This window comes from Salvelinus namaycush, chromosome 17, assembly GCF_016432855.1.
Source record: "Salvelinus namaycush isolate Seneca chromosome 17, SaNama_1.0, whole genome shotgun sequence".
NCBI classification, from domain to species: Eukaryota; Metazoa; Chordata; class Actinopteri; order Salmoniformes; family Salmonidae; genus Salvelinus; species Salvelinus namaycush.
In genome coordinates this window covers 142474-163930 of record NC_052323.1, presented here as the reverse complement: position 1 = coordinate 163930, position 21457 = coordinate 142474, and the positions used below count along the sequence as shown (strand labels likewise).

General features: G+C 43.9%; 1 pseudogene; it reads right to left on the bottom strand.

Moving 5' to 3' along the window:
* LOC120061857 overlaps positions 1 to 21142 on the bottom strand; it is a 43058-nt pseudogene extending 21916 nt beyond the window's left edge.
* Between the last annotated feature and the right edge of the window lie 315 nt (positions 21143 to 21457).

Here is a 21457-nt window from a genome sequence, read left to right as displayed (position 1 = left end):
TGTGTCCATCGTTCATATTGAGAGGATATCCAACAGAGAGATGTAATAGAGGTCTGATACATACCTCAGTCATATCCCCATAGGGCAGCTCTGTCAGATCAGGGATCAGGCAGCAGGCATAGAGCACAGAATTATACCTAATAAGGAAACACAGCCAAGGACATGGAAACAGTCATTGTCGAGAGAAATGAGTAAGCCTGAGTTAGAAATGTCTTTGGCCCTTGTCAATGTGAAACTATCAAACCATGACATCCAAATGTGGTTTGCCATGGACTACAGAAAATGAGTTGTTGATTTTACATACACAAAATCAATCAATCTTACTTGTCTTCCTCATATTCTTTTCCAAACAGGATGTTCTCTCTCAGTGAGTTGTAGAGGATCCAGGCCTGTTGAGCGACATAGGCAAAGCCGCCACTGGCCGCCACGTTGCCCTCCAGCAGGGTCATCTGTTGAACACCAGTTATAAAACTCATGTTAATACATACTAGAGGTAAAGCTGACCTGGGCCAAAAGTCAAATACTTTCACCAGAGGGAAATACTTGCGCAGCGTTTGACTTAATTTGCCCAGTACAACGGAACCAATGGAATAGTCCCAAAAGTGCGCATTTCCGGCTTAATCAAACAGGTCTGGTTTGTAGGGGAATCCCCCAGTAAGCTGGTGATATTGGAAGGCCAATGATCTAGATCCTCACCTGTCCCAGTAGAGTAGACAGAAGCGAGCTCTTTCCACTCCCCACACCTCCACAGATTCCTACCAGCGTCCCCTGCAGATTAGAATGATACCAGTGATGTAATAGTATAGATTTGTACTTGAAATGCACTCAGTCCATTTCAAATGAAAGAAGTGCAAAGTTGTGGTACAACCTTGACTCCCTCTAATTGTCTATTCTTTCAGCCGTTCTCTTTTTTTCATGAGTTGAACTAGTGCCTGCAGGCTAAATCCATTTATCTGTCCAGTGCCAGTGACTCGATGCTTTAGAGTGTGTTTGGGCATGTGTATATTTGTAAATGAGCCATTTACCTTCTTGACGCACAGATCGATGCGATCCAGGGTCTTGTTCAGCGGCGGGCGGATGGTGGAGCTCTGGGTGGAGGAGATGGTGCTCTGGGGGCTCTCCTGTTCCATGTGGGTGAGGAGATTCTGTCCGTTGGGACTCTCGTTGTTCCCCTTGACCTTCTCTGCAATGATATACAGGCTCAGTTTCTCCTTGCGCAGCACACGTCGCATCCCGCCTCTTTTCTTCTTGTGGACAGTGATGGCTTTGGCGGGAGCTTTGGCCTTCTCCCAAGCCAACGTGGCATCACGGAACTCCACTGAATTCATAGGGTTGTCCGTTTTGGCCATCACAACCTCTCGGTCCTCCATCAAAAAGAGTCTCTGTTGACACAGATATGATAAGATGGACAATGAATATTTGCATGACGAGCTGATTAAATAATATGTTCATTTTGAAGTGCTGACAACAGTCCTTGCTGACTGAACGCTAGCGGACTTAGTGTCACAATCATTCCCAATTTTTGTACAATGATCTCGTCTGTCTTTTTTCTACCTGAAATCGGTTGACTGCCACAGAACCCTCTGATAAAGCTCGTACAGCCAAGGGCGTGACCTTGAGGGCAAAGGTCATTGAGATGAAGACTGCGACAACGGTGAAGGCCCGAAAGGAGCAACAGAGGGAGGAGGCAGTATAGTTCATTTAGTGAAATTCCACCTCTTTAAAAGCTACAGGGAGCTTTCTATGAATTTTATACAAACATCAACAAACGCTACCGGTAGCTATTCAAGGCTATGAAAAGAGCACCCAGTTCCTGAAAAAGCACTTTATTCTTTAAAAGCTATTGACAGAGGGGCTTACCTGGGCTGCAGTGAGGTCATAACCCAAGGTCATGTGTAGAGTGAATGTCCAGACACCAGAAATCATCACTCTGAACATAATCAGCCCTCATAATCAGGGGGGGGGGAGGGGCAGAAAGAAGAGAGTGAGCTCATCTTGTATTACCACTAGAGTCTTTCAGGAACTTAGTGTGGCACTGTACATTTTGTATTCATCCTCAAACAACATTAGAGACACACTTACAGACATGGATAGAAATAAAAGAGACAAGTTGGGCCTCGTGGCCATAAATGGTATAAAATGTACTTTTGAAATTGTGGGCCATTTGCAGCTGTCCAAGTCAAGTGCCCGTCTTGCCCTCCTTGTGCTCCTTGTGTCGGGTGATTGTGGAGGCCAGGTCATCTGATGCAGCCATCCATCACTCCCCTTCTTGGTCAAATAGCCCTTACACAGCAAATGATAGTGGGACTAAGTGCAAATCAGATGGGATGGCGTGTCGCTGCAGAATGCTGTGGTAGCCATGCTGGTTAAGTGTGCCATTAATTCTAAATAAGTCACAGACAGTGGCACCAGCAAAGAACCCCCACACCATCCCACCTCCTCATCCATGCTTCATGGTGGGAACCGCACATGCGGAGATCATCCATTCACCTACCCTGCATCTCACAAAGACACGGCAGTTAGAGCCAAAAAACAAACATTTGGACTCATCAGACCAAAAGACAGATTTCCACCGGTCAAATGTCTATTGCTTGTGTTTCTTGTCCCAGGCAAGTTTCTTCTTATTATTGGTGTCCTTTAGTGGTTTCTTTGCAACAATTCAACCATGAAGGCCTGATTCATGCAGTCTCGTCTGAACAGTTGATGTTGAGATGTGTCTCTTACTTGAACTCTGTGAAGCATTTATTTGGGCTGCAATTTCTGAGGCTGGTAACTCTGGGTCTTTCTTTCCTGTGGCGGTCCTCATGAGATCCATTTTCATCATAGCGCTTGATGGTTTTTGCGACTGCACTTGAAGAAACTGCATTGACTGGCCTTCATGTCTTGACTGTCGTTTCTCTTTGCTTATTTGAGCTGTTCTTGCCATAATATGAACTTGGTCTTTTACCAAACAGGGCTATCTTCTGTATACCACCGCTACCTTGTCACAACACAACTGATTGGCTCAAACGCATTATGAAGGAAAGAAATTCCACAAATTAACTTTTAACAAGGCACACCTGTTAATTGAAATGCATTCCAGGTGACTACCTCATGAAAGTGGATGAGAGAATGCCAAGAGTGTGCAAAACTGTCATTGTGGCAAATGGTGGCTACTTTGAAGAATCCCAAATATAAAATATATTTTGATTTGTTTAACACTTTTTTGGTTACTACATGATTACATATGTGTGATTTCATAGTTTTGATGTCTTCACTATTATTCTACAATGAAAATAGTAAAAATAAAGAAAAACCCTTGAATGAGTAGGTGTGTCCAAACTTTTCACTGGTACTGTATGTGCAGGATGCTTCATTCAACAGTCCATTCAGTGCACTCTGACTACAAGACAAGGTTTATTTCCCCCCCCCTCAAACAGCTAAGGCTACTTAGTGCTCCAGGAAAGTACAACATGACTCCACTCTTCTGAATACATTTCAAATTATTCTCCAGGGACTCTCTGCAGTGTTGTCAGATTTACTCCTACTTAGATAACACATTACAGTTGGAAAAGGGAGATACCTAGTCAGTTGTCCAACAATGTATTCAACTGAAATGTGTCCTCTGCATTTAATCCAACCCCTCTGAATCAGAGCGGTGCGGGGGGGCTGCCTTAACTTCTCTAGGGTAGGGGGCAGCATTGGGAATTTTGGATGAAAAGCGTGTCCAAATTAAACTGCCTGCTACTCAGCCATAAAAGCTAGAATATGCATATATTTATGCATATAATATAACCAGTAGCTTGCAAAGTAAACATTATCAGCTAAAAGTACATCTGCAAATGCACCCTTCTGCTGCTTAACAGGCAGAGCCCACAAAGGTTGGGAAATTAACCTAAACCACTCATACTTGTCAGGTATAGTTCAGTTTTATATCACTCAAATATACAATTAACCTCTCTTGGGTAGGGGGCAGTATTTTCACATCCGGATGAAAAGTGTGCCCAGAGTAAACTGCCTGCTACTCAGGCCCAGATGCTAGGATATGCATATTATTAGTGGATTTGGATAGACAACACTCTGAGTTTCTAAAACTGTTTGAATGATGTCTGTGAGTATAACAGAACTCATATGGCAGGCAAAAACCCAACCAGGAAGGGAGAAATCTGAGGTTTGAAGTTTTTCAACTTTTTGCCTATCGAATACACAGTGTCTATGGGATCATATTGCACTTCCTAAGGCTTCCACTAGATGTCAACAGTCTTTAGAACCTTGTTTGATGCTTCTACTGTGAAGTGGGGGCGAATGAGAGGGGATTGAGTCAGAGGTCTGCTAGAGAGCCACGAGGTGACCATGCGCGTTCACGTGATAGTTAGCTTGCGGTCCATTGCATTTCTGAAGACAAAGGAATTCTCCGGTTGGAACATTATTGAAGATTTATGTTAAACACATCCTAAAGATTGATTCTATACATCTTTTGACATGTTTATACGGACTATAACAGAACTTTTTGACTTTTCATCTGCACCTAGTGATCGTGCCTCATGAATTTTTATTACTGGGCTAAATGCGCGAACAAAAAGGAGGTATTTGGACATAAATGATGGACATTATCGAACAAAACAAACATTTATTGTGGAACTGGGATTCTTGAGAGTGCATTCTGATGAAGATCATCAAAGGTAAGTGAATATTTATAATGCTATTTCTGACTTCTGTTGACTACACAACATGGCAGATATCTGTTTGGGTTGTTTGGGCTCTGAGCGCTGTACTCAGATTATTGCATGGTGTGCTTTTTCCGTAAAGTAAAAAAAAAATCTGACACAGCGGTTGCATTAAGGAGAAGTGCATCTAAAATTCCATGCATGACAGTTGTATCTTTCAGCAATGTTTATTATGAGTATTTCTGTAAAGCGATGTGGCTCTCTGCAAAATCACCGGATGTTTTGGAACATCACGTGCCAATGTAAACTCAGATTTTTGGATATAAATATGAACTTTACCAAACAAAACATACATGTATTGTGTAACATGAAGTCCTATGAGTGTCATCTGATGAAGATCATCAAAGGTTAGTGATGCATTTTATCTCTATTTCTGCTTTTTGTGACTCCTCTCTTTGGCTGGAAAAATGGCTGTGTTTTTCTGTGACTTGGCTCTGACCTAACATAATCGTTTGGTGTGCTCTCGTCGTCGTAAAGAATTTTTGAAATCGGACACTGTGGCTGGATTTACAACAAGTGTATCTTTAAAATGGTGTAAAATACTTGTATGTTTGAGGAATTTTAATTATGGGATTTCTGTTGTTTTGAATTTGGCGCCCTGCAGTTTCACCACTTACGTGGTGGGACGCTACCGTCTCACGTACCCTAGTGAGGTTAATCGACATCCACGTCTTCGGCGCCCAGCGAACAGTGGGTTAACTGCCTTGCTCAGGGGCAGAATGACCGATTTTTACCTTGTCAGCTCGGGGATTCAATCCAGCAACCTTCCGCTTGCTGGCCCAACGCTCTAACCACTAGGCTACCTGCCGTCTATTTTTATCAGCAGGTGTAATATGGATGTCAATGAACAATAACTAATGAAGAGAATGATATCACAACTCTTGATATTAAACAACCGGTGTCTCTTAAGATGAACGTCTAATTCATTATCATAATAATAGGTATGATTATTATTATTATCATCATCATCCAAACGGTCAGCTGATATGAGGATGAGTCCCACCTGTCTAATTACAGTCATGTTTAAAAGCACCAAACACTTCTTATCAACAATGTAAGGAAGAGCCTCGTGAGAAATGGCACCCTCTAATTCTTCACTCTCCTCTAAGTGGAACAACCTTCTGCAGGTCTTTAGGTATCAAAGAGCTTTAAACACTTTTATAATTAACCTTGGGGCGCAGGGACTAAATCAGGGCTTGCGTAATGCTGGAGGTCAGGGAGGGAATCTAAGCCAATGGAATCTAATGGGAACGGAGTTGCCGGATCAATTGCTGGGATGAGTCTAATTTGAATTGATGATTGGAGGATTCCCTGAAACTAATGTGTTTCAGGTAACGGGTTGAATTTATTGGACTGACTGGAATTGAATTGGCCTAACGGAGAGGGAAATGTCAATATTAGTCAAATTAAGGAGGTACAAATAGAAGAAGAGGCACATTCTCAGTCAGTAAATAATAATTACCTTAACCCAGATGCAAAACAGGAAGTGAGTCATTTATAATGATTTTTGCTGAGTCACAGGCCCCGTGCCATAAACGTGATGACTCGGGCCTTGTGTTTTTCCTGACCAAGTGACCTGACCAAAAAAGAAATGAAATACAAGCTGTGTGTGCATGTGCAACCAATCACTCACTGTGGATGTTCTGAGCGAAAGCGTTTTCCCAGCAGTACATCTTGATGAACTTGATACAGACTAGGATCTCGTTCATGAGCCTCACGCGCCGGTCAGTCACTACCACACACTTCTTACGGAATTACGCTGTGAGACGCATGCCGGCATCTTTCATGGATGGAGAGAAGAAAGAACAGAGGAAAATTTGAGTGACAGTTGGGGGAAATGAAAGCAGACACAGCGTATATCCCAAATAGCACCCTATTCCCTAGTGCACTACTTTTGACCAGAGCCCCATGGGAATCAGCTGTACGGCAGGTTTACTGCAGGGAACAGACTATAAACAGCTTCCACATCAATACAAAGGTCCCCAACAGGCAGTCTTCCGACTGAAGCTCATGAATTTTTAAGAAGGCCAACAATAAAGTCAACAGGAGATTGGCAGGCTGGCAGGAGGAGAGTTTTGGGGGAGGAGTTTTGGAAAGTTAAGGGGAACAAACAGGTTGTGTTGTAAAGAATAACAGTCTGAAGTGAAGGACTTTCACTTTAGTTTTTACAGTTATTGGAAATATGTTTATGACTAATACCATAAACAGGAAAGACAATTCATGAATTACTAAGTGCTGAGAGTGAGGAATTCAGAGTAATCATGCTCCAAGTAACATTTCTGGGGTAACTGCTGGCAAAATAATGGTGTTTACCTTTTCAGTGGACAATATTTTCAGTAACTTGACCTTATACATAAGCTACAACTGTATGAAGCTAAGGTAGCACTAAGATGCCTCTGAGTTAAATAAACAGTGTCAGAAAAGAGTGGTGTGTGTAACTTTCCTTTCAATATCAGTTCAGATTTTTTATTTATTAGTCAGCACTTTCATAGGGCGTGCATTCCTTTGTTAGTATGTGGATAACTTCCTACCATAGAAGAAGATGAAGATGGCTGATCCAACCAGTGCAGTGAGTCCCAGGAAGTAAGCGGTGTAGGACAGACCTAGGATACCCACAAGTGGACATCCGGCTAGCAGACAGCCCGCTGAGACTGCCTCGGATACCCGCTGGCCATCGCTGGAGCAGATGTTGATCAGCTGCAGGGAGGGACATTGACGCAGAATAATAGGAGAACACATTGAAACAGACCATTTACTTGACAAAGACATAGTCAGTCAAAGAAGAGAACTAAATTAATATTACATTTTATTGGTCACATACACATGGTTAGCAGATGTTAATGTGAGTGTAGCGAAATGCTTGTGCTTCTTGTTCCGACAGTGCAGTAATATCTAACAAGTAATCTGACAAATTCACAATGGAATAAGAATATGTACATATAAATATATCGATGCGCGATGGCCGCTCGGTACAGGCAAGATGCAATAGATGGTATAAAATACAGTATTTACATATGAGAAGAGTAATGTAGGATAAGTAAACATTATTAAAGTGGCATTATTTAAAGTGACTAGTGATACCATTATTAAATCAATTTAATAAAGTGGCCAGTGATATGAGTCTGTACGTTGGCAGCAGCCTCTCTATGTTAGTGATGGCTGTTTGACAGTCTGATGGCCTTGAGATAGAAGCTGTTTTTCAGTCTCTCGGTCCCAGCTTTGATGCACCTGTACTGACCTCCCCTTCTGGATGACAGTGGGGTGAACAGGCAGTGGCTCAGGTGGGTTGTCCTTGATGATCTTGTTGGCCTTCCTGTGACATCGGGTGCTGTAGGTGTCCTGGAGGGCAGGTAGTTTGCCCCCGGTGATGCGTTGTGCAGACCACACTACCCTCTGGAGAGCCTTGCGGTTGCGGGAGGGGCAGTTGCCATACCAGGTGGTGATACAGCCCGATAGGATGCTCTCGATTGTAAAAGTTAGTGAGGGTTTTAGGTGACAAGCCAAATTTCTTCAGCATCCGGAGGTTCAAGAGGCACTGTTGCGCCTTCTTCACCACGCTGTCTATGTGGGTGGACCAATTACCAGTTTGTCCGTGATTTGTACGCCAAGGAACTTTCCACCTTCTCCACTACTGTCCCGTCGATATGGATGGGGGTTGCTCCCTCTGCTGTTTCCTGAAGTCCACAATCATCTCCTTTGTTTTGTTGACATTGGGTGAGATGTTATTTTTCTGACACCACACTCCAAGGGCCCTCACCTCCTCCCTGTAGGCTGTCTCTTCGTTGTCGGTAATCAAGCCTACCACTGTGGTGTCGTCCGCAAATTTGATGATTGAGTTGGAGGCGTGCATGACCACGCAGTCATGGGTGAACAGGGAGTACAGGAGAGGGCTGAGAATGCACCCTTGTGGGGCCCCAGTGTTGAGAATCAGCGGGGTGGAGATGTTGTTTCCTACCTTCACCACATTGGGGCGGCCCGTCAGAAAGTCCAGGACCCAGTTGCACAGGGCGGGGTCGAGACCCTGGGTCTCAAGCTTAATGATGAGTTTGGAGGGTACTATGGTGTTGAATGCTGAGTCAATGAACATTCTTACATAGGTATTCCTCTTGTCCAGATGGGATAGGGCAGTGTGCAGTGTAATGGCGATTGCATCTTCTGTGGACCTGTTGGGGACCTGTTCGCTCGCTGTACAGGGCAGGTGCCAGGCTTACCCGCTGGCGCTGCCCGCCACTCAGGTTGGCACCCCTCTCCCCTATCTAGAATGAGAACATTGAGACAATGTTGACAAAATGTATCAAGGATTATTTCTCAATACATGGGCATCATAGGCCAGAACAGATAAGGACATACAGATAGTTACATAACACTATAATAAAATACTACAGTGCACCCCAAAACATTCCATCTATAAACGCATGTACTACTTACTAGCCTTGTACATAGTTATTCCACTTTCTGCTACTTTGGTATACTGTAAGGTCAATGTATTGTACAGTGTGTCCATCGTTCATATTGAGAGGATATCCAACAGAGAGATGTAATAGAGGTCTGATACATACCTCAGTCATATCCCCATAGGGCAGCTCTGTCAGATCAGGGATCAGGCAGCAGGCATAGAGCACAGAATTATACCTAATAAGGAAACACAGCCAAGGACATGGGGGAAACAGTCATTGTCGAGAGAAATGAGTAAGCCTGAGTTAGAAATGTCTTTGGCCCTTGTCAATGTGAAACTATCAAACCATGACATCCAAATGTGGTTTGCCATGGACTACAGAAAATGAGTTGTTGATTTTACATACACAAAATCAATCAATCTTACTTGTCTTCATCATATTCTTTTCCAAACAGGATGTTCTCTCTCAGTGAGTTGTAGAGGATCCAGGCCTGTTGAGCGACATAGGCAAAGCCGCCACTGGCCGCCACGTTGCCCTCCAGCAGGGTCATCTGTTGAACACCAGGGATAAAACTCATGTTAATACATACTAGAGGTAAAGCTGACCTGGGCCAAAAGTCAAATACTTTCACCAGAGGGAAATACCTGAGCAGCGTTTCACTTCATTTGCCCAGTACAACGGAACCAATGGAATAGTCCCAAAAGTGCGCATTTCCGGCTTAATCAAACAGGTCTGGTTTGTAGGGGAATCCCCCAGTAAGCTGGTGATATTGGAAGGCCAATGATCTAGATCCTCACCTGTCCCAGTAGAGTAGACAGAAGCGAGCTCTTTCCACTCCCCACACCTCCACAGATTCCTACCAGCGTCCCCTGCAGATTAGAATGATACCAGTGATATAATAGTATAGATTTGTACTTGAAATGCACTCAGTCCATTTCAAATGAAAGAAGTGCAAAGTTGTGGTACAACCTTGACTCCCTCTAATTGTCTATTCTTTCAGCCGTTCTCTTTTTTTCATGAGTTGAACTAGTGCCTGCAGGCTAAATCCATTTATCTGTCCAGTGCCAGTGACTCGATGCTTTAGAGTGTGTTTGGGCATGTGTATATTTGTAAATGAGCCGTTTACCTTCTTGACGCACAGATCGATGCGATCCAGGGTCTTGTTCAGCGGCGGGCGGATGGTGGAGCTCTGGGTGGAGGAGATGGTGCTCTGGGGGCTCTCCTGTTCCATGTGGGTGAGGAGATTCTGTCCGTTGGGACTCTCGTTGTTCCCCTTGACCTTCTCTGCAATGATATACAGGCTCAGTTTCTCCTTGCGCAGCACACGTCGCATCCCGCCTCTTTTCTTCTTGTGGACAGTGATGGCTTTGGCGGGAGCTTTGGCCTTCTCCCAAGCCAACGTGGCATCACGGAACTCCACTGAATTCATAGGGTTGTCCGTTTTGGCCATCACAACCTCTCGGTCCTCCATCAAAAAGAGTCTCTGTTGACACAGATATGATAAGATGGACAATGAATATTTGCATGAGGAGCTGATTAAATAATATGTTCATTTTGAAGTGCTGACAACAGTCCTTGCTGACTGAACGCTAGCGGACTTAGTGTCACAATCATTCCCAATTTTTGTACAACGATCTCGTCTGTCTTTTTTCTACCTGAAATCGGTTGACTGCCACAGAACCCTCTGATAAAGCTCGTACAGCCAAGGGCGTGACCTTGAGGGCAAAGGTAATTGAGATGAAGACTGCGACAACGGTGAAGGCCCGAAAGGAGCAACAGAGGGAGGAGGCAGTATAGTTCATTTAGTGAAATTCCACCTCTTTAAAAGCTACAGGGAGCTTTCTATGAATTTTATACAAACATCAACAAACGCTACCGGTAGCTATTCAAGGCTATGAAAAGAGCACCCAGTTCCTGAAAAAGCACTTTATTCTTTAAAAGCTATTGACAGAGGGGCTTACCTGGGCTGCAGTGAGGTCATAACCCAAGGTCATGTGTAGAGTGAATGTCCAGACACCAGAAATCATCACTCTGAACATAATCAGCCCTCATAATCAGGGGGGGGGGAGGGGCAGAAAGAAGAGAGTGAGCTCATCTTGTATTACCACTAGAGTCTTTCAGGAACTTAGTGTGGCACTGTACATTTTGTATTCATCCTCAAACAACATTAGAGACACACTTACAGACATGGATAGAAATAAAAGAGACAAGTTGGGCCTCGTGGCCATAAATGGTATAAAATGTACTTTTGAAATTGTGGGCCATTTGCAGCTGTCCAAGTCAAGTGCCCGTCTTGCCCTCCTTGTGCTCCTTGTGTCGGGTGATTGTGGAGGCCAGGTCATCTGATGCAGCCATCCATCACTCCCCTTCTTGGTCAAATAGCCCTTACACAGCAAATGATAGTGGGACTAAGTGCAAATCAGATGGGATGGCGTGTCGCTGCAGAATGCTGTGGTAGCCATGCTGGTTAAGTGTGCCATTAATTCTAAATAAGTCACAGACAGTGGCACCAGCAAAGAACCCCCACACCATCCCACCTCCTCATCCATGCTTCATGGTGGGAACCGCACATGCGGAGATCATCCATTCACCTACCCTGCATCTCACAAAGACACGGCAGTTAGAGCCAAAAAACAAACATTTGGACTCATCAGACCAAAAGACAGATTTCCACCGGTCAAATGTCTATTGCTTGTGTTTCTTGTCCCAGGCAAGTTTCTTCTTATTATTGGTGTCCTTTAGTGGTTTCTTTGCAACAATTCAACCATGAAGGCCTGATTCATGCAGTCTCGTCTGAACAGTTGATGTTGAGATGTGTCTCTTACTTGAACTCTGTGAAGCATTTATTTGGGCTGCAATTTCTGAGGCTGGTAACTCTGGGTCTTTCTTTCCTGTGGCGGTCCTCATGAGATCCATTTTCATCATAGCGCTTGATGGTTTTTGCGACTGCACTTGAAGAAACTGCATTGACTGGCCTTCATGTCTTGACTGTCGTTTCTCTTTGCTTATTTGAGCTGTTCTTGCCATAATATGAACTTGGTCTTTTACCAAACAGGGCTATCTTCTGTATACCACCGCTACCTTGTCACAACACAACTGATTGGCTCAAACGCATTATGAAGGAAAGAAATTCCACAAATTAACTTTTAACAAGGCACACCTGTTAATTGAAATGCATTCCAGGTGACTACCTCATGAAAGTGGATGAGAGAATGCCAAGAGTGTGCAAAACTGTCATTGTGGCAAATGGTGGCTACTTTGAAGAATCCCAAATATAAAATATATTTTGATTTGTTTAACACTTTTTTGGTTACTACATGATTACATATGTGTGATTTCATAGTTTTGATGTCTTCACTATTATTCTACAATGAAAATAGTAAAAATAAAGAAAAACCCTTGAATGAGTAGGTGTGTCCAAACTTTTCACTGGTACTGTATGTGCAGGATGCTTCATTCAACAGTCCATTCAGTGCACTCTGACTACAAGACAAGGTTTATTTCCCCCCCCTCAAACAGCTAAGGCTACTTAGTGCTCCAGGAAAGTACAACATGACTCCACTCTTCTGAACACATTTCAAATTATTCTCCAGGGACTCTCTGCAGTGTTGTCAGATTTACTCCTACTTAGATAACACATTACAGTTGGAAAAGGGAGATACCTAGTCAGTTGTCCAACAATGTATTCAACTGAAATGTGTCCTCTGCATTTAATCCAACCCCTCTGAATCAGAGCGGTGCGGGGGGGCTGCCTTAACTTCTCTAGGGTAGGGGGCAGCATTGGGAATTTTGGATGAAAAGCGTGTCCAAATTAAACTGCCTGCTACTCAGCCATAAAAGCTAGAATATGCATATATTTATGCATATAATATAACCAGTAGCTTGCAAAGTAAACATTATCAGCTAAAAGTACATCTGCAAATGCACCCTTCTGCTGCTTAACAGGCAGAGCCCACAAAGGTTGGGAAATTAACCTAAACCACTCATACTTGTCAGGTATAGTTCAGTTTTATATCACTCAAATATACAATTAACCTCTCTTGGGTAGGGGGCAGTATTTTCACATCCGGATGAAAAGTGTGCCCAGAGTAAACTGCCTGCTACTCAGGCCCAGATGCTAGGATATGCATATTATTAGTGGATTTGGATAGACAACACTCTGAGTTTCTAAAACTGTTTGAATGATGTCTGTGAGTATAACAGAACTCATATGGCAGGCAAAAACCCAACCAGGAAGGGAGAAATCTGAGGTTTGAAGTTTTTCAACTTTTTGCCTATCGAATACACAGTGTCTATGGGATCATATTGCACTTCCTAAGGCTTCCACTAGATGTCAACAGTCTTTAGAACCTTGTTTGATGCTTCTACTGTGAAGTGGGGGCGAATGAGAGGGGATTGAGTCAGAGGTCTGCTAGAGAGCCACGAGGTGACCATGCGCGTTCACGTGATAGTTAGCTTGCGGTCCATTGCATTTCTGAAGACAAAGGAATTCTCCGGTTGGAACATTATTGAAGATTTATGTTAAACACATCCTAAAGATTGATTCTATACATCTTTTGACATGTTTATACGGACTATAACAGAACTTTTTGACTTTTCATCTGCACCTAGTGATCGTGCCTCATGAATTTTTATTACTGGGCTAAATGCGCGAACAAAAAGGAGGTATTTGGACATAAATGATGGACATTATCGAACAAAACAAACATTTATTGTGGAACTGGGATTCTTGAGAGTGCATTCTGATGAAGATCATCAAAGGTAAGTGAATATTTATAATGCTATTTCTGACTTCTGTTGACTACACAACATGGCAGATATCTGTTTGGGTTGTTTGGGCTCTGAGCGCTGTACTCAGATTATTGCATGGTGTGCTTTTTCCGTAAAGTAAAAAAAAAATCTGACACAGCGGTTGCATTAAGGAGAAGTGCATCTAAAATTCCATGCATGACAGTTGTATCTTTCAGCAATGTTTATTATGAGTATTTCTGTAAAGCGATGTGGCTCTCTGCAAAATCACCGGATGTTTTGGAACATCACGTGCCAATGTAAACTCAGATTTTTGGATATAAATATGAACTTTACCAAACAAAACATACATGTATTGTGTAACATGAAGTCCTATGAGTGTCATCTGATGAAGATCATCAAAGGTTAGTGATGCATTTTATCTCTATTTCTGCTTTTTGTGACTCCTCTCTTTGGCTGGAAAAATGGCTGTGTTTTTCTGTGACTTGGCTCTGACCTAACATAATCGTTTGGTGTGCTCTCGTCGTCGTAAAGAATTTTTGAAATCGGACACTGTGGCTGGATTTACAACAAGTGTATCTTTAAAATGGTGTAAAATACTTGTATGTTTGAGGAATTTTAATTATGGGATTTCTGTTGTTTTGAATTTGGCGCCCTGCAGTTTCACCACTTACGTGGTGGGACGCTACCGTCTCACGTACCCTAGTGAGGTTAATCGACATCCACGTCTTCGGCGCCCAGCGAACAGTGGGTTAACTGCCTTGCTCAGGGGCAGAATGACCGATTTTTACCTTGTCAGCTCGGGGATTCAATCCAGCAACCTTCCGCTTGCTGGCCCAACGCTCTAACCACTAGGCTACCTGCCGTCTATTTTTATCAGCAGGTGTAATATGGATGTCAATGAACAATAACTAATGAAGAGAATGATATCACAACTCTTGATATTAAACAACCGGTGTCTCTTAAGATGAACGTCTAATTAATTATCATAATAATAGGTATGATTATTATTATTATCATCATCATCCAAACGGTCAGCTGATATGAGGATGAGTCCCACCTGTCTAATTACAGTCATGTTTAAAAGCACCAAACACTTCTTATCAACAATGTAAGGAAGAGCCTCGTGAGAAATGGCACCCTCTAATTCTTCACTCTCCTCTAAGTGGAACAACCTTCTGCAGGTCTTTAGGTATCAAAGAGCTTTAAACAGTTTTATAATTAACCTTGGGGCGCAGGGACTAAATCAGGGCTTGCGTAATGCTGGAGGTCAGGGAGGGAATCTAAGCCAATGGAATCTAATGGGAACGGAGTTGCCGGATCAATTGCTGGGATGAGTCTAATTTGAATTGATGATTGGAGGATTCCCTGAAACTAATGTGTTTCAGGTAACGGGTTGAATTTATTGGACTGACTGGAATTGAATTGGCCTAACGGAGAGGGAAATGTCAATATTAGTCAAATTAAGGAGGTACAAATAGAAGAAGAGGCACATTCTCAGTCAGTAAATAATAATTACCTTAACCCAGATGCAAAACAGGAAGTGAGTCATTTATAATGATTTTTGCTGAGTCACAGGCCCCGTGCCATAAACGTGATGACTCGGGCCTTGTGTTTTTCCTGACCAAGTGACCTGACCAAAAAAGAAATGAAATACAAGCTGTGTGTGCATGTGCAACCAATCACTCACTGTGGATGTTCTGAGCGAAAGCGTTTTCCCAGCAGTACATCTTGATGAACTTGATACAGACTAGGATCTCGTTCATGAGCCTCACGCGCCGGTCAGTCACTACCACACACTTCTTACGGAATTACGCTGTGAGACGCATGCCGGCATCTTTCATGGATGGAGAGAAGAAAGAACAGAGGAAAATTTGAGTGACAGTTGGGGGAAATGAAAGCAGACACAGCGTATATCCCAAATAGCACCCTATTCCCTAGTGCACTACTTTTGACCAGAGCCCCATGGGAATCAGCTGTACGGCAGGTTTACTGCAGGGAACAGACTATAAACAGCTTCCACATCAATACAAAGGTCCCCAACAGGCAGTCTTCCGACTGAAGCTCATGAATTTTTAAGAAGGCCAACAATAAAGTCAACAGGAGATTGGCAGGCTGGCAGGAGGAGAGTTTTGGGGGAGGAGTTTTGGAAAGTTAAGGGGAACAAACAGGTTGTGTTGTAAAGAATAACAGTCTGAAGTGAAGGACTTTCACTTTAGTTTTTACAGTTATTGGAAATATGTTTATGACTAATACCATAAACAGGAAAGACAATTCATGAATTACTAAGTGCTGAGAGTGAGGAATTCAGAGTAATCATGCTCCAAGTAACATTTCTGGGGTAACTGCTGGCAAAATAATGGTGTTTACCTTTTCAGTGGACAATATTTTCAGTAACTTGACCTTATACATAAGCTACAACTGTATGAAGCTAAGGTAGCACTAAGATGCCTCTGAGTTAAATAAACAGTGTCAGAAAAGAGTGGTGTGTGTAACTTTCCTTTCAATATCAGTTCAGATTTTTTATTTATTAGTCAGCACTTTCATAGGGCGTGCATTCCTTTGTTAGTATGTGGATAACTTCCTACCATAGAAGAAGATGAAGATGGCTGATCCAACCAGTGCAGTGAGTCCCAGGAAGTAAGCGGTGTAGGACAGACCTAGGATACCCACAAGTGGACATCCGGCTAGCAGACAGCCCGCTGAGACTGCCTCGGATACCCGCTGGCCATCGCTGGAGCAGATGTTGATCAGCTGCAGGGAGGGACATTGACGCAGAATAATAGGAGAACACATTGAAACAGACCATTTACTTGACAAAGACATAGTCAGTCAAAGAAGAGAACTAAATTAATATTACATTTTATTGGTCACATACACATGGTTAGCAGATGTTAATGTGAGTGTAGCGAAATGCTTGTGCTTCTTGTTCCGACAGTGCAGTAATATCTAACAAGTAATCTGACAAATTCACAATGGAATAAGAATATGTACATATAAATATATCGATGCGCGATGGCCGCTCGGTACAGGCAAGATGCAATAGATGGTATAAAATACAGTATTTACATATGAGAAGAGTAATGTAGGATAAGTAAACATTATTAAAGTGGCATTATTTAAAGTGACTAGTGATACCATTATTAAATCAATTTAATAAAGTGGCCAGTGATATGAGTCTGTACGTTGGCAGCAGCCTCTCTATGTTAGTGATGGCTGTTTGACAGTCTGATGGCCTTGAGATAGAAGCTGTTTTTCAGTCTCTCGGTCCCAGCTTTGATGCACCTGTACTGACCTCCCCTTCTGGATGACAGTGGGGTGAACAGGCAGTGGCTCAGGTGGGTTGTCCTTGATGATCTTGTTGGCCTTCCTGTGACATCGGGTGCTGTAGGTGTCCTGGAGGGCAGGTAGTTTGCCCCCGGTGATGCGTTGTGCAGACCACACTACCCTCTGGAGAGCCTTGCGGTTGCGGGAGGGGCAGTTGCCATACCAGGTGGTGATACAGCCCGATAGGATGCTCTCGATTGTAAAAGTTAGTGAGGGTTTTAGGTGACAAGCCAAATTTCTTCAGCATCCGGAGGTTCAAGAGGCACTGTTGCGCCTTCTTCACCACGCTGTCTATGTGGGTGGACCAATTACCAGTTTGTCCGTGATTTGTACGCCAAGGAACTTTCCACCTTCTCCACTACTGTCCCGTCGATATGGATGGGGGTTGCTCCCTCTGCTGTTTCCTGAAGTCCACAATCATCTCCTTTGTTTTGTTGACATTGGGTGAGATGTTATTTTTCTGACACCACACTCCAAGGGCCCTCACCTCCTCCCTGTAGGCTGTCTCTTCGTTGTCGGTAATCAAGCCTACCACTGTGGTGTCGTCCGCAAATTTGATGATTGAGTTGGAGGCGTGCATGACCACGCAGTCATGGGTGAACAGGGAGTACAGGAGAGGGCTGAGAATGCACCCTTGTGGGGCCCCAGTGTTGAGAATCAGCGGGGTGGAGATGTTGTTTCCTACCTTCACCACATTGGGGCGGCCCGTCAGAAAGTCCAGGACCCAGTTGCACAGGGCGGGGTCGAGACCCTGGGTCTCAAGCTTAATGATGAGTTTGGAGGGTACTATGGTGTTGAATGCTGAGTCAATGAACATTCTTACATAGGTATTCCTCTTGTCCAGATGGGATAGGGCAGTGTGCAGTGTAATGGCGATTGCATCTTCTGTGGACCTGTTGGGGCGGTAAGCAAATTGGAGTGGGTCTAGGGTATCAGGTAGGGTGGAGGTGATTTGATCCTTGACTAGTTTCTCAAAGCACTTCATGATGACAGGAGTGAGTGCTACGGGGCGATAGTCATTTAGTTCAGTTACCTTAGCTTTCTTGGGAACAGGAACAATAGTGGCCATGTTGAAGCATGTGGGGACAGCAGACTGGGATAGGGATTGATTGAATATGTCCGTAAACACACCAGCCAGCTGGTCTGAGCATTCTCTGATGATGCGGCTAGGGATGCCGTCTGGGCCAGCAGCCTTGTGAGGGTTAACACGTTTAAATGTTTTACTCACGTCGGCCATGGAGAAGGAAAGCCCAGTCTTTGGTAGCGGGCCGTGTCGGTGGCAATGAATTGTCCTCAAAGAAGTTGTTTAGTTTGTCTGGGAACAAGACGTCGATGTCCGCGATGGAGCTGGTTTTCTTTTTGTAATCCATGATTGTCTGTAGACCATGCCACATACGTCTCGTGTTTGAGCCGTTGAATTGCGACTCTACTTTGTCTCTATACTGACGCTTTGCTTGTTTGATTGCCTTGCGAAGGGAATAACTACACTGTTTGTATTCGGTCATGTTTCCAGTCGCTTTGCCATGATTAAATGTTGTGGTTCGCGCTTTCAGTTTTGCGCGAATGCTGCCATCAATCCACGGTTTCTGGTTAGGGAAGGTTTTTATAGTCACAGTGGGTACAAAATCTCCAATGCACTTCCTAATAAACTCATTCACTGAGTCAGCGTATACGTCGATGTTATTGTCGCGGAAGTTAGAGTAGCAGTGGTCCAGTGTTTTGCTTGAGCGGGTACTACAATCAACGTGCTGGTAGAATTTACGCGGCCTTGTTATCAAATTGGCTTTGTTAAAATCCCCAGCTACAATAAATGCAGCCTCAGGATATATGGTTTCCAGTTTACATAAGAGTCCAGTGAAGTTCTTTCAGGGCTGTTGAGGTATCTGCTTGGGGAGGGATATACACGGCTGTGACTATAATCTAAGAGAGTTCTCTTGGTAGATAATGCAGTCGGCATTTGATTGAAAGGATTTCTAGGTCAGGTGAACAAACAGACTTGAGTTCCTGTGTGTTGTTATGATTACACCATGAGTCGCAAATCATGAGGCATACACCCCCCCCTTCTTCTTACCAGAGAGATGTTTGTTTCTGTCGGCGCGACGCATGAAGAAACCCGGTGGCTGTACCGACTCTGACAACATATCCCGAGCGAGCCATGTTTCCATGAAACAGAGAATGTTACAATCTCTGATGTCTCTCTGGAAGGCAACTCGTGCCCTAATTTCGTCCCCCTTGTTGTCTAGAGACTGGACATTGGCGAGTAATATGCTCGGAAGTGGTGGATGGTGTGCTCGCCTTCTAAGTCTGACCAGGAGGCTGCTCCGTCTGCTCTCCTGCGACGACAACGTTGTTTTGAGTCGGCCTCTGGGATTAGACCCAATGTCCAGGGTGGAGGTCCGAACAAAGGATACGAGTCGGGAAAGTCGTATTAATACATAAAAAAAACGAATTACTGCATAGATTCCTAAGGACTTGAAGCGAGGTGACCATCTGTCGGCGCCATCTTGATTTGGTTTGGGACCAGGCATGACAATGAACAGAGAAGTTGGCTATACAGCCAAACTGATCTGGGATCTGGGACCAGGCTAAAAAACACTCACCTCTCCGGCACTGATGTCTTTGGTGCTGCGAAGGCAGAGGATCTTGTGAAAGGCGAATGTGAGCTCTGCACCCCGGAGGCGAGCGGCGGTGCGGTAATTGACGGCCCACATGAGCGCCAGGGACCAGGAGCGCATCAGCTCCATCAAGAAGATTCCCGCCACCAGGGAGAGGCCGTAGGGCAGCCAGCCCTCCACACTCTGAGAATACTCCAGCAGGGCACGGACCAGGAGTCTCTGGGAATGGGAATACCGGTGAAGGTGGGAAAGGGGGGAAGTAAGAAAGGAGGAGGAGAGGGTGGATGAGAGAAAGAGTGAGCAAAAGATTTGGGGGACAAAAATGTTGGAGGACAGAGGTAGAGTGAACTGGAGACTTTATTATGACTGAATGGAAAAGATAGGCACAGTCTAAAATATTGACAGTGAGATTACCAGTGCGTACTATAGTCCAATCTATGCCAAATAAATCTATACAGTAGGCCTACATAGCACCCAGACAGAAATGTGAGACAAACGAGTCATTGTGTAACTAGTAAATCCAGTTAACGCCATTAGGGGAATGAGGAAAGCTGCTAGCACGTATCACGACACGCGTAGCCCTAGCATGACATTCAAATTAACAGCTAGAGGTGGTGGAAACAATACAGCCACTCATTAATATCGCAGTTGGGGAACTCAAAACTTAATTGCATTTCATCTGAAATGTAATTTAATATGGCTGTAATAAGCGCCCGCATTGAACTGCACTATCAGCACTTTTGCGTTTCACTGCCGTTCGATGCTAATTTGGGGTATGTTAGGTAGGAGGAGGGGGGAAATTAAGCCCAAAGTGTGGCAGTTGGAAAATCTGCATATTTCTGGGCCAAAGTGCGACCATGGTACACACTGGCTAATCTGGAGGATTAATATGGGTTTCACCATCGAAAGCTTTGTAATCTTCTATGTTTTCATAAACATTTTCAGACTAGTGTGAAATGGGATAGTGCTTCCCAGAGTACTTCCCAAATGGCACCCTATTCCCTGCAGAGCGCACTACTTTTTACCAAATTCCTACGGGCCCTGGACAAAAGTAGTGCACTACATTGGGAATAGGGCATTATTTGAAACGCATCCCCAGTTTCTCAGCCAGCATGCAGGCCGAATGAAGACTGCCAATGTTAGCTGAATCAGCAGAAAATAAAGAACGAAAGCAGATTTTAAGTGTATTTACAGGCCCCACAAAGCCGGTGACCATGATGATGAGGAGGGAGAAGATGGCGACCAGCATGCGGGTCTGGTAGAACCTCCAGAAGACACGGGACAGGGATGCCTCTTCTTTTCCCTTCTGTTTCAGCTCATCATGGCACAGGCTCTCCAGTCTGACCATAGGGTAAGAGTAAGAGTGAGAGAGAGAGAGAGAGAGCGAGAGAGAGAGAGATTAGGATTAGGAAATTTGAGACCACTGACTCAGCAATAGTTGCTCTTAATCACAGATCTAGAACCAGATTAGCCTTCACCCAGTGCTAGCCTTTTCCTATTCGAGGGATGACAAAAACACCTGACCCTGTATCAATGGTTACGGAAAACGTATGCCTACTCTGCATAATCATAATACATTTACATTAGCTTCTTGAAACAATCCATGTAAGCGTACTGTAAACCAAGATAGGCATGATGAAGAAAGTCAATGGTAGACCTACAG